The sequence below is a fragment of the Bos indicus x Bos taurus genome, chromosome 11 (genome assembly GCF_003369695.1).
Source record: "Bos indicus x Bos taurus breed Angus x Brahman F1 hybrid chromosome 11, Bos_hybrid_MaternalHap_v2.0, whole genome shotgun sequence".
NCBI classification, from domain to species: Eukaryota; Metazoa; Chordata; class Mammalia; order Artiodactyla; family Bovidae; genus Bos; species Bos indicus x Bos taurus.
The window spans coordinates 9,175,647-9,181,646 of NC_040086.1; the positions used below are offsets into that span (position 1 = coordinate 9,175,647).

Consider the following 6,000-nt stretch of genomic DNA (forward strand, 5'->3'; position numbering starts at 1 on the left):
TGTTAAGCGAAGAACCCGGCCTGGGAAGGTCATACACCAGACAGGCCGCTTCAGTGACCGCGGAGGCAGCAGGGCTGGCAGAAGTGGAAGGAAAAAGAAAAGGAAGCAGCTGTCCAGCTCTTCCTTCCTATCTGACCATAAGGCTGGAGTTTCCTGCTGACCAACAGAGAAGGGAGGCCAGAGGAGGGCAGTGGGCTCGGTGCCCTCTCCAGCCGTGAGCTCCGGGCCGGGCTGCTGGCTCCCACCGCGGTGGACCCTCCACACACGTTCTCCCTGGGTCTCCACCTGCCACCACTGTCCCCACGGCTGCTTGCCCTCCCCGGGCACTTGCTAAAGGATGGAACCCTGATCCGACAGGTTGGGACCCCTGAACTCAATACAGCCTATGTGCATGAAGAAGAGCTGTGTGAAACCCCATTTCCTGCAGCCAGCTAGGGCCTAGGAGGGGGGTTTGATGGTCACCAAAAGCCTTTGGCGGGAGTGATGGCAGGTGCGAGCAACCAGAGGTGGCAGCTTCTGTCTTGAAAGCCACCTCTTAAAACACAGAAGGCGGGCAGAGGAGAAGCCAAGTTCCATAGCACCTGCGTCCCAGGACAGAACGGCGGCGAGGAATCCCCGCCTCCCATCACACACCCCTGCCCGGTCTCCCAGTTCAGGCCAGACAGTCGGCCCCGACTGTGGCCCGGAATTCGCGCTCTCAAATCCCAGGAGCTCCAGGAAATGTCAACCACAGCGACGAAACGATCGCATGCTCGGGTGGAGGGGCAGGGGGCGCGGGGCGTCGTCCTGCTGGGCTCCTCCCCCCAGAACAGCTCACTCAAACCCGGACGAGGTCTCGGGTCTTCCCAGCCCCGAACACGCGCACGCCGCACACCCGCCGGGTCCCCGCGCCGCGCGCCCACCCCCAGCTCGGCCGCAGTCCCCTCCTCGCCACCTGCCCGCGCGCACCTGCTAGTACCCGCCGCCCCCTAACCCCCTTCCCGCCCCAGCCCCGCCCCTGGGCCCGCTCACCGGCCGCGCTCCGGCCGCTCCGGGCCTCGCGCCCCGGGCCGCGCGCTCCTGAGCCCCGGCTCCGGCCCCGGCTTCGGCTCCGGCCCGGCCCCGCCGCTTCCCGTCACGTGGGTGGCCGGGGCGGGAGCGCCGGTCCCCGTCCGGCCTGCGCCCCGCGTCGGCTGCAGACCCCGCCCTGGGCCGGGCCGCGGGAGGGGGCGCCCCTCCGGCCTCGGATGCCCGGGGTTTGGGGGGCCCGGAGCGCCTGCCTCGGGGCTCGCGGGGGCGGTGGGCGGGGAGACGCGCAGATCTCCGCGGCGCACGAGCTGAGCCTGCCGGGCCCTGGGCGGGGTCGGTAACGCAGCAAGGCTGCAGCTGCCGGGGCCGCGCTTTCTCCTCCCCCGGGCCTGCTGGACACGCTCGCCGCCCTATTTCTAGCACCGCGACGGCGCTGGGCAGTGTACTTGCTGAACGAACAAGTGAATCCACCCATCCCTCCATCCCGGGAAAGGCTGGACCGCACGGCCACCTGACGTAGTTGGACTGGAGGAGTGAGTGGATGGCGGCTGGTGGCCCCGGTAGGACTGAAATGGACTGGCCGGGTACGAGCCGCCCGCCGCCCGCCCCAGGCCCACAGCTAGCCCCGAGCCCCCGGGGCGGTGAATTCGCAGGGTGTCGTTACTGAAGCAGGGAGTCCTGGACTATTTGCCCACTCTTTGAGGAGCGCCAATCGATAGCTATCCCTTTGGGTCAAACTACAGCGTAGAGTCGTAGGTTAGGATGAATCCATGGGCCTCTCTTCAACATATAGTCAAACTCCAGTTCCACAGAGAAAAAGAAAATTCCCTCTACAGCCGTCAGTGCGCAACTATCAGCATGTAAAAAGCCCAATTTTCTCAATGATTTTCCTGACTTTAAGAGGCCCCCAAGACCTCAGGTTTCCTCCACCCCCTGGAGAATATAAAACAAAGACGTAGTCCCCTATCTAGAGGCAGATACCAGCTACTACTCTGCAGCCTTCTGTTTCAAAGGGAGAAAAACAAATGACCCCCCAAAAAGTCAAGGGAAGCAAATAATCACCAGGAATTAATTTTCTGTGACTTCCTACGCCCATCCCTTCTGGCTACACACGTCCCACCAGCCCCAGACAAGAGTTTCAGTCCTGACCCTGTGGATCCAGCATCACTGGCCCAACCTCCAGGTGGTGAAGGGGTTTCCAGAGTGTACAGCTACCTGAGCTTCAAAGGCAAGTGCAGGTCTGGTGGAGCCAGCTCTCTGGCTCCACCTGAGTTTTCATCCATCTCATTTTGCCCAGGCCCATGGAGAATGTGTGACTCAGCTCATCACTGGCCCACTTGGCCTAGAATCCACTCTGCTTTGTCGTTTCAGGGCTCTGCCATGCCCTGGCATGAGATTAGGTAGAGGTGACACCTACTGACTGCCAGTCAGACACAGGGCTAAGGGGCTTACCGTGGTGGCCTCATTTAAGCAATATCCTTATGAAGTAAGCACTACTGATTTCTACATTGTACACGGGAATTAACAGACACAAAGTGAAAGACTTCCCCTACATCCCACAGAGTAAGAACAGAGCAAGGATAAGAACTCAACACCATGGTGAAATTTTTTATACATAAAATTAGGCTCTGTTGGTTGAAATACTTTATGGAACATTTGTGTTCTGCTTTACACAATCTAGGAGTGAAGATGTGTTAACAAAGAGGAGCAAAAGAAGATAATTCAGAAATAGTTATTTCCTTTTTGAAAAAATTTGTCAGAAGATTCTTAAAATGGCAAACTCTACACGTGCATGTTATTCCATCTACAAACCTTCTTCCTGAAGTTTTTGAGAAGTCTATTAGCTGTATTAATCCATACACATGCAAAGATCTGCACATGGCTAATTCTATACTCCTCATGTTGTCTTGATTCATCATATTTAAGAATATAAAGTATTCAAAGGAATTACTAATTAACTTCATGTAAAGATGGAGAAGCTCTATACAGTCAGCAAAAACAAGACCGGGAGCTGACTGTGGCTCAGATCATGAATTCCTTATTGCCAAATTCAGACTTAAATTGAAGAAAGTAGGGAAAACCACTAGACCATTCAGGTATGACCTAAATCAAATCCCTTATGATTATACAGTGGAAGTGAGAAATAGATTTAAGGGACTAGATCTGATAAGAGTGCCTGATGAACTATGGACAGAGGTTCGTGACATTGTACAGGAGACAGGGATCAAGACCATCCCCATGGAAAAGAAATGCAAAAAAGCAAAATGGCTGTCTGAGGAGGCCTTACAAATAGCTGTGAAAAGACAAGAAGCAAAAAGCAAAGGAGAAAAGGAAAGATATAAGCATCTGAATGCAGAGTCCCAAAGAATAGCAAGGAGAGATAAGAAAGCCTACCTCAGCGATCAATGCAAAGAAATAGAGGAAAACAACAGAATGGGAAAGACTAGAGATCTGTTCAAGAAAATTAGAGATACCAAGGGAACATTTCATGCAAAGATGGGCTCAATAAAGGACAGAAATAGTATGGACCTAACAGAAGCAGAAGATATTAAGAAGAGGTGACAAGAATACACAGAAGAACTGTACAAAAAAGAGCTTCATGACCCAGATAATCACGATGGTGTGATCACTCACCTAGAGCCAGACATCCTGGAATGTGAAGTCAAGTGGGCCTTAGAAAGCATCACTACGAACAAAGCTAGTGGAGGTGAAGCTATTTCAAATCCTGAAAGATGATGCTGTGAAAGATTGATGCACTCAATATGCCAGCAAATTTGGAAAACTCAGCAGTGGCCACAGGACTGGAAAAGGTCAGCTTTCATTCCAGTCCCAAAGAAAGGCAATGCCAAAGAATGCTCAAACTACTGTACAATTGCACTCATCTCACACGCTAGTAAAGTAATGCTCAAAATTCTCCAAGCCAGGCTTTAACGCTATGTGAACCGTGAACTTCCAGATGTTCAAGCTGGTTTTAGAAAAGGCAGAGGAACAAGAGATCAAATTGCCAACATCCGCTGGATCATCGAAAAAGCAAGAGAGTTCCAGAAAAACATCTACTTCTGCTTTATTGACTATGCCAAAGCCTTTGACTGTGTGGATCACAATAAACTGTGGGAAATTCTGAAAGAAATGGGAATACCGGACCACCTGACCTGCCTCTTGAGAAATCTGTATGCAGGTCAGGAAGCAACAGTTAGAACTGGACATGGAGCAACAGACTGGTTCCAAATAGGAAAAGGAGTTCATCAAGGCTGTATATTGCCACCCTGCTTATTTAACTTCTATGCAGAGTACATCATGAGAAACACTGGACTGGAAGAAACACAAGCTGGAATCAAGATTGCCAGGAGAAATATCAATAACCTCAGATATGCAGATGACACCAGCCTTATGGCAGAAAGTGAAGAGGAACTCAAAAGCCTCTTGATGAAAGTGAAAGAGCAGAGTGAAAAAGTTGGCTTAAAGCTCAACATTCAGAAAACGAAGATCATGGCATCTGGTCCCATCACTTCATGGGAAATAGACGGGGAAACAGTGGAAACAGTGTCAGACTTTATTTTTGGGGACTCCAGAATCACTGCAGATGGTGATTGCAGCCATGAAATTAAGATGCTTACTCCTTGGAAGGAAAGTTATGACCAATCTACATAGCACATTCAAAAGCAGAGACATTACTTTGCCAACAAAGGTCTGTCTAATCAAGACTATGGTTTTTCCAGTAGTCATGTATGGATGTGAGAGTTGGACTGTGAAGAAAGCTGAGCGCTGAAGAATTGATGCTTTTAGACTGTGGTGTTGGAGAAGACTCTTGAGAGTCCCTTGGACTGCAAGGAGATCCAGCCAGTCCATTCTAAAGGAGATCAGTCCTGGGATTTCTTTGGAAGGAATGATTCTAAAGCTGAAGCTCCAGTACTTTGGCTACTTCATGCGAAGAGTTGACTCATTGGAAAAGACTCTGATGTTGGGAGGGATTGGGGGCAGGAGGAGAAGGGGACGACAGAGGATAAGATGGCTGGATGGCATCACCAACTCGATGGACGTCAGTTTGAGTGAACTCCGGGAGTTGGTGATGGACAGGGAGGCCTGGTGAGCTGCAATTCATGGGGTTGCAAAGAGTCGGACACGACTGAGCGATGGAACTGAACTGAACTGAACTGATGATATTTATTTTTGGCTGTGCTGGGTCTTCCTTGCTGCACAAAGGCTTTCTCTGGTTGCAGCAAGCAGAGGTTATTCTCTAGCTGTATGTGAGCTCCTCACTGTGGTGGCTTCTCCTGTAGAGCACCAGCTCTAAGCTCATGGGCTTCGGTAGTTGCAGCACATGGGCTCAGTAGTTGCATCCCACAGGCTCTGGAGTGTGGGCTTAGTAGCTGTGGAACAAAGGCTTTAGTCGCTTGCAGCATGTGGCATCTTTCCAGACCAAGGATCAAACCCATGTACCCTGCATTGGCAGACAGATTCCCATCCACTGTACCACCAGGGAAGTAATTATTATCCTTATTAAATATCCCTTTGGTCCATACTAAACAAGTTCTACAGAGTGTGAAAAAGATGGCCTAAAACATTAATGAAGATTAAGCATTGAATAGATACAACTGAATTCTTAGTATTGCACTGCTAATAAGAGAAATCAACACCCCAGGTTCTCATTATATATCTTGTTCATGATTCATTCATTCAGTAGACACTGAATACTTACTAAGCGTATGCACTGTGTTGCTAGGGCCGATGCAGAGGGTCAGGGTGGGGTGGTGGACTATGTTCCAGAGGAGCTCATAACCAGTGAGGTGATGACGCCAAGCAGGGCAGTGTTTGTTGTTTTTCCTCAGCTTTGTTCTTGTCAACTACAGGCCCCAAATAAAAATGTTAATGAAAACCTCACGATCTCTGAGGAAGGGGAAATTCTCATAATAAAACCTGAACATTTGCGGTTACTATATAATACAGATAATACTGTTGTAGCAGGAATGAACTTCAGTCTAGAAACTCAAA

At 50.4% G+C, this 6,000-nt stretch overlaps 1 protein-coding gene across 1 annotated transcript in view; it reads right to left on the bottom strand.

Annotated features, from left to right (window-relative positions):
* Nucleotides 1-1,092, bottom strand: part of TGFBRAP1 (transforming growth factor beta receptor associated protein 1) — a 33,789-nt gene extending 32,697 nt beyond the window's left edge. The window contains exon 1 of the mRNA XM_027554784.1: nucleotides 1,012-1,092. The gene's annotated coding sequence lies outside the window, so the exon portion shown is untranslated. The remainder of the gene's footprint in view (nucleotides 1-1,011) is intronic.
* Between the last annotated feature and the right edge of the window lie 4,908 nt (nucleotides 1,093-6,000).